Source organism: Elephantulus edwardii, unplaced genomic scaffold (assembly GCF_000299155.1).
Source record: "Elephantulus edwardii isolate Elephantulus edwardi_28Jun2011 unplaced genomic scaffold, EleEdw1.0 scaffold00014, whole genome shotgun sequence".
Classification (NCBI taxonomy): Eukaryota; Metazoa; Chordata; class Mammalia; order Macroscelidea; family Macroscelididae; genus Elephantulus; species Elephantulus edwardii.
Genome location: NW_006399764.1, coordinates 23,901,960 through 23,913,803, shown reverse-complemented (window position 1 = coordinate 23,913,803; position 11,844 = coordinate 23,901,960). Strand labels below are relative to the sequence as shown.

Here is an 11,844-nt window from a genome sequence, read left to right as displayed (position 1 = left end):
ACTCGGTCTTACCGATGAAGGGACTCGGATAGAAGATCAATGCTGACCCCTCTTACTGATGAAGGGATTCACACAGACTTTGAGAGCTAACAAACTGTAGGCAGCATTCATGCGTGTCTGGCTGGCAGGAAGGCACTGAGCCACAGTGTTGTACAGGTTCTGCTTGGAAATGTAACTAATCCAAGAGAAGAAATTAATAAACTGTCAAGTATTTATTTTTTTAATCTGTTAGTGCAAGCACTGCAGAGCATCAAAGAAATATCTGGTGCATATTTAAGTCCATAAATCTCCTAATAAATTAACCTATTTATGTGCTTAATATCATTTTCAGATGCTTTAGTGTAGAAGAGTAGTCCCTGATCCACCGTCTTGTAGATGACGCCCCATGGTGTCACTCAATAAATGTAATGACTTATTGACTTAAAAATAAATTGTCTGAGTATAGTTACCACTATCCCTTTGAGAAATTAGTTTTTTCTTTGCTAAATTTTACTTAATATTCAGAACAGGCAATTATTTTCTTATATATAATTTTCCAAAATAAAGACAGATGTTTTCTCAAATTTATAATTTAATGAGGGCAAGAAGAAACAAAATTCTTAACAACTACTCAAATTTTATCCAACTGTCAATTCATGTAAAAGATCACCAAGCCTGTCTTTAGCAAGGTATCTACTGTAAATCACATGCATTCCCCCTAGGATTAAAATCCTAACCCAAAGACGTCTGCAGAAGCTATGACCTTGACTAGGAGGACTGTCAGAGCCTTTACACCATTGGATTTCTCTTGATCTTCTTTTGGACACATTCTCAAAACGAATTTCATTTCCATTACAGACACAACTTAGAATATGGATTCTGACCCTCAGAGAGAGCGAGACAGCAACAAAATCTGAAGTACTGAGAACAAACAGCATGTTCATGTCCTGTGACCACGTGTTGTTGTTAGTCTAGTTGACCTGGACTCTTGGCAGCCCCGTGGACAAGAGAGCACTGCCTGATTCTATAATCCACATCGCTAGTTGCAGATTGGACCACAGTGACCTGGACAGTCGTCCTGGGCTGATGTCGGAGTGAAAGCACCAGACCCTTGTCCCAGCCCATCTTAGTCTGGAGGCTGCACTGAAACATGTTCAACAGCCGAGCACCCCACAAACCTCCACTGACAGAGTGGTGGTGGCTCAGCAGGACACACTGGCTGGAGCCCCAAGGTTTTTACATAAAAAGGCCAAATTCTACCACTGCATCACCCCGGCCTCATTCCTAGTGAATGACGGTCTTCAGTGCAGGGGACACCAAGCGTAGAGTATGAATGATTTAAAACTAAGCAAAACCAAGAACTATCAAAACTGCTGCTCTTAACTGCCCATCAAGGCCGTTCCTGTACATTCTCCGGTCACCTTCAGGGCATCCTGGGGACACTGGAACATGACAGGGCAGACACAGATCTGTGAAGACATCTTCATTTCTCTGATGTGGAACAGGGACAGATGGATGCAAAGAATGTTTCTTGGCTGATTGGGAAAGAGCATGCTACCCTTTGGGAAAACATCTGGGCTGTAACAGTGTTTTGCAGAATATAAGAAAAAAACCTTCCAACTCTCTCACCCTGCTTAAGATTTCTGTCATTCTTACATTTCTCTGCAGCAGACGAAGATGCAAATGTACTGGTACATCTCGACAACGAAATGTAAATGAATGGCACTTTGTGTCTCTATATCCAATTTCTGAGACAACATAAAGATTATTCCCCTCACAACAGAACCCACAACTAATCTGGACCTTGTCCAGTTATTTCTTATGGGTCAAAGTTTAGATACTAATACCAACACCTAAATAATTCAACCATGAATGCTGCTCTGATGTTCTGGGACTGACGTCGTAGTACATGTATTAAAAAAAAAGAAAAGAAAAGAAAAGAAATAAAATCTATAGCTAGTCAATGGATCTAAAATAAGCCAGAGTACATAGGAAACACTTAAGGATTCAAATATTAAATATGAAAAGAGTAAATATTAGCTATCCACAGCTAAATGCATATATATATATATATATATATAATATAAAGGCATATATATATGTATATGTGTGTGTGTATATATATATATATAGAGAGAGAGGCATATATATACACACACATAGACACATACATACATACATACTTACATATACACATGCATGTATATATGGATGTTTTCTCTCTCTTTTAATGGAGCAAATGTGTATTTAATTGTATAATATTTCCAGGCCTCTCCTTCTTGGATAAGGAATCTCACCTTCACACAGAGGCCTTCTCTATACAGAGTCCCTTTCACTGTGCATGCAATTATATACTGATTATGATTTAGGACCTGGAAATGCATGGCTTTTATGGAGTAAAACAATAAGAGGCATTCAGCAATCTTCAGTATAAAGTCTTAAGTCTCAATTTTGGGTACAAAAAGAGAAGAAATAAGAGGAGACATGCAAACAGAAATCAGTACACCAGTGTTCACTGTAGCATATTCCATAATAATTAAATGGGGAAACAATCAAAATGTCTATCAACTGATGAATGGACAAAGAAGGGTGCAGACACATTCTACTATCTAGACATAAAGGGAAATGCCATTTTGACATATGGCACAGCAAGGATGAACCCTGAAAACATTATGCTGAAAACATTATGCTGAGCAGCTAAAGTGAACTGCAAACGGGCAAATAGGAATATTACATAATCTCATGTATGTGAAATGGGAAAATACAGAGAAAGCCAAGATCATTTTTGGAGATCAAGGAGAAGGAGGGAGGTTGTTACTGTCGTCGGGTATCATCTAGTTGACTGTGACCAACACTGACCCTGTGCTGTATGTACCAGCCTCTCGGTCTCTGACGTGCTTGGGCCCACTCTTTCAATCACCCTGTCAATCTACCTCACTGAGGGTTTTCCTCTTTCTCTGACCTGCCACTTTTTTCAGTATGTTATTTTTTTCCCAAGGACTGGGGGAGAAGGGAGCTTTTACTTAGTAGACTGAGTTTTTGCTAATGGTGGGGGAATACTTTGGAACAAGATAGTTAGTGTGGTCATACAACTTACAGAGCATCACTGATCTTGAATTATACAGGTAGAGGTTTTCTTTGAGGAAAATACATAGTTGGGAAAGCTGAATGATTGTGGAGGAGGGTGGTGGAGATAACGCACATGCCACCATGAAGCCCGTGTCTTCACTGCTGTTCAAGGTAAGAGACAAGGGGATGAGGAAGACAGATGACCCCAAGATGGACTTGACTGTCCTGATGTGTTCACAACCCGTCAATCTCCCATTAGAGAAATTACTGGGGTTTTGGTTTTCCATTTCATATCAGCAAAGACAAGACAGGGGTGCTGATGGTTTTGAAGCAGGCTGTGGTACAGAAAGTCTGATGATAAAAAGGGCAGTGTTTCCCGACGGGAGGAAGTGAGAAGGGCAGTGACTAGGGTAAAGATGTCTGTGTTAGCTCTGGAACAGAGGTACCTCACTCTAGGAAGGGATGGTCACTCAGGTAATGACATGTCCTCATTACTTTCTTCCATGATGACAATGGAAGGTGTCTACCTTTACTCTGCTCAGAGAAGAGGGCTCATTACTAAAGAGAGGACCCACAGACGAGCAGAGCATAAGACACCACAAGCGCCAGAAACACAGGGCTTGTTATCAGAAGCAAAACTGTTCTGGTCTTTTATTTTAAAGGCTTATTTCTTCACAGAAAAAAAAATCTTCATTTTCCTCCAAATATAAAATGAAATGTGTCCTTTTCTAAATTTACACATAAATGTATATTCATTACTGTGAATGTCTGTGGATGCATGCATATGCATGTTTATTTAGATGATAAAGAAAGACAACACGCTAACCACGGCCATGTGTCCTTTCCTTGTATTTACTATAATAGAATCCCATCGTCCTTTTTCCAATGCTATCACTCGAATTTTAGAGAATGAGTTTATTGAGCATGGTTCCTGGAAGGGGGGGAAAAACCCATATAACTAATTAATCTATTATTTCAGCTACAATAAAGAAGTGAGCTTTTGTCTTTTCTCCCAATTTAGAAATAATGATGATGTGCTTAGGACAATGCTAAAAATGAGAGAGAGAGGGAGGGAGGGAGGGAGGAAGGGAGGAAGGGAAGGGAGGGAGGGAGAAGACTCCCTTTCCTTTCTACTGAAGTTTGAACTTTAAATAGTGTCTGTCTCTCTCTCTCTCTCTCGTTTCTCCTTTTTGTGTCTCATTCATTCTTGCCATCAGGACAAAGGAGAACCGGTCCACCTGTTGTGTTCCCACTAGAGATTTACTCTCAGAGAGGGATGCCATCCCTCTGCCCCTCCTTCTTCCTCAGGGAGTGGTACCCCACCCACACACATCACATTATAACCGCAGGGAATTCCTCTCACATTGAGTAAAGAGCCTGCTTTCCAGTGCTGATGGACAGCCCAGAAAGAACCTTTAAAACACGTCAGATTGTCATCTTTCTGAAGGGTTCAGGCAGACGATTTCATGGGAGGTCAGATGAAGCTTGGATCTAGTAAACTGCCCAGGATGAGCTGTTGCACAAACCTTTAGACTCTCTCAAAATGTGCATCATGTAATTGTTGCTGCTGCCATGACCCATGTATTAAAATATACAAAGGCACAAAAATCATTCTCTTACCAAATCAGTGTGCATTTCATGTACAACACTGTCTTATCTTACATGTCAGCATTCTTCTGTCTAACATGCTAAAGAGAACTGGAACAAGAAGGCCAATGGCTGCAAAGTGATACTCAGAGTTAAAAAAAAAGCGACAATTTACTTCCAAATTCCTTCAAGGGTAATATAAATGTGTCTGATTTTTTTTTAAAAAAAATAAGTGAGTTGATTAAATATTAAAAGGTTTAGGTTATGGGATTTAATGTTTTAGTAGTAGTAGTATCATAAAAAGTGCAACTGCTTTCAAAATGAGAGTGCTGGGATGAGGATGATGTATAATTTAAGTGCCACCTTGGGGAGCTATGGTGCTGTCGGGAGACATACTGCCAGCCCAAGGCACAACACTTTGGTGGTTTAAATCCACCAGGGGTTCCAGTGTAGAAAGATGGACAATCTCCTGTGTCATTTAGAAACTCACTAGAGGACTTGCAATGAGTCTATCCTGACTCAACAGGAATGAGTTTCAGTTTTCTATAAATGTGGTGCACCACTGGTACATCTATGTCACACCTTTCAAATTACAGAGTAACGGCCACTGATCATATGCCGATCATACTTCAATAAAACCGTAAACACAGACACATTTATAAAAAAAATCTTACTTCAATACTAACATTAGCAATCAAGTCATGTGACATTTGCATCGTTTCAGATTAGACAAAAGATCTGAAAATCGTGGATCCAAATGGATAAACAAGTAGAGGTGTAGTCAGCGTGATTGCATGACTACACGCTGGGTAGAGAAACTGAAGAAAGGCTTTTCAAAACCAATCAAAGCAATCAAATAAAAAGAAATCCTCCAAAACTAAAGCTATTATTTAATTTATTACCTAAATGGTATTCCACTATGTGTTTTCCCTGTCATACAGTAAACTACTTATTATGATACTTCCACAGAACCACGGTCTTCCTGGAGACCACCAGGGTGTTTCACAGAGGCAAGAGTGCAATGTAATCTCTTATATTTTGGGGTATGTTATTAAGATGAGCCAGTCTTTGGAAAATGACATCATGCTGGTAAAGGTACAAGGTCTGGGAAAAAGGAGAAGACACTCAACAAGATCGACTGACACAGTGGCTGTTAACAACGGGCTCATGCATGGCAGAGTGTGAGGGTGGTGCAGGGCGGCGCCAGGTTCCGATACATTGTTCAGTTCTTAGTTCACAGGGTTTCTCTGCGTCATAGGGAACTTGAAGGCACCTAACCACGCCACTAGCACAACCACCCATGGTCACTGTGACTTAACGCATGAGTATTAATCAAGTTAGGAGGTTGTTTGTGGTCTGCCAAAGGGATTGAGCGCTTTCTGCTTATACAGGTAAGGTGTCAATATGACTGGGCCAAGGCTTTCAGTTGTTTGCCAATTACGTAATTGTGTCATTTGGCAGTTTCATAATAATGTAGACATTCCCCATTCTGATGTAATCATCCTCCATATACAAGCACAAGTGATGTGCTTTATGCCTGTGCATTATGTTGATGAGGCAGGATGTGAGTGGGATGTATCTTGAGCCACCACTTACCCAGAGGATGTGTGACTCAAGCCCTCACACTTACCCTAGTCACCTTGAACTCTTTTGCTCAAGACATGGAGTTTCCTAAAAAGTATGATTCTTATGCAATAAACGTGAATGTTTTTGCAAAAGTCTTCTTTTGTCTAGATCCTGCAACTTTCATCATCATGTCACCTCTGCTTCTTGAATTATGTGTCAGCAATCTATTGTCTGACCTGATCCACCTGTTTCTACAGTCTTCTTGTAGACCAGCAGTCTGTCATCTCATCAGCAGATCTGGGTTCCTGAGCTCCGATACCACATAAGCCAGGAGAAGCCACTAGACAGATGCCTGATTAAAAAGCTAGGAGGTGTGCGAGCCTTCACAACCACTCACGCTATTTCCTTGCCAGATCAGGAATTTTAAGAGACATTGAAATAGACTCTGGAACTCAAAGTTGAGAAGCAGAATAAGTACTGAGGAGGTGAGGAAGAGCAGTGGATGTTAGAGATGATGGAGTAGTAGAGTAGTTTGGAAACGCTGGATTTCCAACAACTTTAACTTCTACCTCAGTGAAACAAGCTCTGTGCTGAGTCTCTGAAAGAACATTGCTTACACATACCTATACTCGAAACATGTTACACACATTATAATGAAATGAAATTGAGCAATTGGTTAGGTCAAAATCTTTGGTAAAATCTGTCTAATTTCAACAGTTCCTCCCATTCATTTGGAAGTAATTATGAATAATGTAAGTCAGAGATGGAAATAAAAATGGGGGGGGTCCATCAGACAGAATGTAGCAATGTGGTCTGTTCCCACTGAGCTCAGCTTGAGCTAAAACTGTAGCTGTGAACACAGAAACCATGGGCATTGGGAATGGAGGGTACTGTCGGAGGACTAGGGGCAGGGGCCTTGAGAGTTTACACTACCAGATACAACACATCTTCACACAATGTCCATGCACACTGACGCTCCAGGCCTTGCCACGACTCGAAGTGCAGCATGGGACATCATCCTACAACGCTTCACGTCCTCCACTGCTGTTCCAGTGTCCAGATCACAGGCAATATGGTGCTTAAATAATAAGTGATTATAGCTCACCATCCACTAAAGCAAGATTCACTTACTCATCATATATTAAGGGCATCAGATTGCATCAAACTTGGATTGGAAATGTCCTTCTCAAGCAGCGCAGTTAGGACTTCTCTCTTTTCTTTCCTCATGACATTTTATGCTTTAAATTGACGCAACCACAACATGCAAAATACAAATAGAGTTTCTTCCACATGTAAGCCATCATGTGTAACACAACAGTAATCCTATAAACAATACTACACTGAACCTTTCAGTCATCAAGAGGAAGTGGCCCAAAACAGAAAACAAGGCACAACAAAATGTGCTTTCTGTCATCAAATGTAATTTCCAACGGCTTAGTCCATCCTAAAACGTTTTTATCTTTGATAATTATTGTGTGTGGCTTATTACATGTAGACTACAAAGGAATGCAGGCAGGTTACACTCAGTAGTTTTGTCACTAACAGTATTTTCAAAAGTATACCAAGGAAAGCACAGTATATTACGGGAATAGAAAGTGTCAGTTCAAGTACTGTTTTGAGAGAGAAAAAAAACAAGGAGCCTAAGTTTATGAGACTTCAGGGACCATAGGACTGGCTTTGAAGGATTATAGATCATAAATGTGGAGGTTATATAAAACAGGGCTACCAGGTAAAGCTGGGTACAGAACAAAATCACCAGAGGAATAAGAATTGATAATACTGGCTCTGAAAAGAAATACGCTGAATGTAAAATGTGTATAGGAAGTTTCATTTATAGACCAATGCATTATTGGTGGAGGTAGTTTTTAAAAGCTATGGCTACAGGCATATGAAGAGAGGTGCGTGTGGGAGAATGGCTGGCTCTAAGAGGTTGGTGTATTTCTTGTTCAAGAAGGGGAACTGTTTGGCAATCTGTAAAAGCAGCAGAGCCATTCTCATTTTCTCAGCTCATGCTCCTAAGAAAGACAGCAGCATGTTGGGAGTCACATTCCCGACCTTCTCATGTGGACTATAAGAATAGCTGCATGTCAACAGCTGGTGATGGCCCCTACTATTTTGAGAGCATTCCATCATAAAGGGCTCAGTGCAAGAGGCTGGCCCAAATGCTGGACTCATTTATAGATAAATTTCATCCTTCTGTAAAACAAGATTGGAAGGAACTGAGATCTGAACGGACCACCAATAACGCTCTCTAGTGGATATATTTTCCATCTGTCTAGTTCAGTTCATCTTTGTTCCGCTGGTGCCTAGAACAGGGCCTGAAACATAGTAGATACTCATCACTTACTTGTCAATTGAAAGGAGTCAATTCCACCATGAAATTCCCGGAGACTACAATATTTCTGTGAGTAAAGAAATACAGAAATGTAGTTCCTTCCTGTTGACTATTCTAAAAAAGGGACACCAGAGGCCAAATGCTAGTATCTCAAAAAAAAGCTTTACCTTTTCCTCAGGTCGATGCTATTCCTGGTCTTCCTTGTTTTGGTTTCTGCTGTTTGTAGTAAGTTTAATCATTCTCCAGAGGTCTTATCTCCTGAACTGCTCTTTATAACTGCTCGTTCCCTCTTTCTCTCCCCATATATATTTCAAGTAACCACTTCTCTCAAATGTCATCTTCTTGTTTAATCTAGCTGTAATTCATCCTGATCTGAATGACCTTGTATCAATAGGTTTTCTTACAGAAGCATTTTAAGACTCTATCTATAATGAAAGTACACTGTAACACATTACAATATAATGTAGATGGATTCCAAGATGACTTCAGGAGGTGGATCTTTTTGTCTAGGTTTCAAGGTTGCCATCCAATGCTTTTCACTCAGTCTATTCTTTTCGTCTCAATACCATCACTAGCCCACAATCCTTACCCTTTCTTTTACTGACATATTATTTAAATCCCAGCTCAGAAGTAACTTCCTCCAGAAGGATCTTCCTCATTCCCTCTTCATTGCTAGTGCCAGGTGAATTAGGTGTCCCATTCATGTGTTTTCATAATAGCATTTACCTATTTCTTCATTTGAGACATTAAATTCCACTCATCTGGGAAATGCTACCTCTCCAATTGAAATTAATCCCTTGAGGTGTACGATAGCATCTTAATTCTATTTTTTCCCTAACTCTCTACCAAGTTTAAGTGTCACAGAAGTTTTGTTTGTGTTAGACCTAACCATTGGGCTCTAAGGTACAGCAATCCTATACTAATACCGGTCTGGTGCCCTCCTGACAATCAATGAGGCCGTGATTGTGGACAATGTTTCCACCCATCTCATCTGAAGTCTTCTGGGTTTTTTCCCAGTGACCATCAACCTACCAAACACGATGTCTTTTTGGAAGGACTGCCTCCCTTCACCCCCACCCAATAACTTATCTAAAGAAAGCAAAATGCAATCTTGCCGGTTTTGCTTCCGTGGAGCATTCTGATTCTGGCTACACTCTTCCCTCTCAGCTTTTTTCATTCTTCTTAGCCTCTATGGTATAGTCAGTGCGTCGCTCATGTCAGTATTCAAATGAGTCAATTCTTCTCCCATTTTCCTTTTTCAACGCCCTGCTTCTGCATGCATATGGAACATTTGGTAACAGTAGTTTTTCATATGTTATAAGTGCATAAAAGAAAGAATTTATATTTATATATTATCTCTTGCATGAGACTGGGAACTTTTTTAATTCAGGAAATTTCTAACTCTATTTATTTGTCAGACTGTTGTTGATATTATGAGGTGCTGTCAAGTTGATTTAGATTCATAGTGACTCTATGTGATGGAGCAGAACTGGCCCATAGAATTTCCCAGGCTTTAATCTCCAGGAGAGCCTATCACAGGGTCTTTCTCTAGTGATTGGGCAGATTTAAACCACAAACCTTTTAGTTAGAAGTTGAGCTCCTAACTTTAGTAACACCAAGCTTCTTCCTAGTGGGTATGGAAAAAATGCTCGATTAAAGAATCAGCAAACCCTCCAAATTTTAAGCTGCCAGTAATCATGTTGTTATTGAGTACCCTGAGTTGGAGAGACATCTAATGACCCTTCAATGGGTTTTCAGAAGCAGAAATAGCATGGGAGGAGACTGCCAACCTTTCTCTGGCAGAGCTTGTGGATTTGAACAGTGCATCTTTGAGTTGGCAGCACAACTACTGATCACTAAATCAACAATTCTCCCTGCAAGGAAATGATCTAACTCAGCCCTATAAGGACAAATACTGCATAAGAACATTATCGTAGAAATAGATAACTAGTAAAATGTGTATGGGGATCTCAGGGAGGAAAGTGGAGTGAAAAGGGGTTAGGATGTGGAGGTTAATCATAGGATTACATAATTTGATGGCTGGAGAGAGGAGTGGGCAAAGGAAATGGGAAAGATCTGGTGTGAAAAACGATGTATATGAACTTTGTAAACAATCCAATTTACAATAAAAAATGTAATAAAAAATTCAGTTTGGGTTAACATCCAAAACAAAGTATAATTTCCTAGTTTATGAACAAATTATGGTGAATCTATTAAGTTATACACATTTACTTGTGGCATTGGGCCAGAGATAAGTCTTGAAGTTGCAAACATGAAGATACTTCTGATTTCCTATCAAACTTCTGGATGAATGGATGAAGAATGAATCAATTACAGCTAAGGACTAAGATACTGTCTTTAGATGTTAGTAAGTACCATCCAGTTAACTGACTTATAGTGACCTGATGAACAACAGATTAAAATTAGGCAAACATAAGTATGCTACACTGTGCTTGTCAGGGAAAATTAAAATCTGATGAAAATGAAAGACTCTCATTCTCTTTCCTGAAAATCCATCATTAGATATTAGAAAGCAGCGAATATTTAGAAAGCAGATCCTTTTTTTTTTTATGGACCTTTTTTAAAAGTTGTTCCCAATAATTTACATGGGCTCTATGAAGTGTGTGTGAGCTTACAGTCACAAACAATTCCTTATCCGAATCATCACCAGGGATGAGTCAGCTGATCTGGCTGGCTAGGCAGGTCCCCCCTTCCTCTCTCACCGATCCACGTGAGACCCTCCCGAAGCTGTGTGCTTGGTCAACGAGGATGACCATCCCTAACAGGAGGACCATCCTTTGGTCAAGGGGGTAGGAGGAGCTGGCCCCTCTGCTAGAACCTGCAGACAAGCTCTCAAGGGGCATCAGAACTGAAACAGGAGTTAGTTACTTTCAAAATTGTTGGGTTGTTATTGATTGCTGTAGAGTTGAGCACAACTCATCGCAACTCTATGAACAAAAGACCTAATGTCTTTCCGTAACTGTCACAATTCCACCAAGTTCATAGAGTTTCCAGAGGCATGTGGTTTAGGAAGTAGATGCTACTTCTGCTTCCAGACCTATTTTACAACTGGGAGCTCCACCAAGCACTGTCCACACTAGGAAGCCATTCTGGTATTTGATACCCTAGTTGCACAAGGTTCAGCATCACAGCAACCCAGGTTACTTCATACTGCACAAGGACAAAGAGTGATGTACACAGTAGAAGAGTGTTCCTCCAGATATAACAGCCCTAGTTTCACTTAGCAGTGGTTAAGTGCCGTCAAGTTGAATATTACTGACAATAAGTTTTGCACAAAAGATCTAAAC

The 11,844-nt window shown here is 40.2% G+C and overlaps 1 protein-coding gene across 4 annotated transcripts in view; it reads right to left on the bottom strand.

The window, feature by feature from the left end:
* The window catches only part of PTPRD (protein tyrosine phosphatase, receptor type, D), a 367,796-nt gene that overhangs the window by 275,765 nt on the left and 80,187 nt on the right, over positions 1-11,844 (bottom strand). The gene's annotated exons all lie outside the window — the stretch shown is intronic.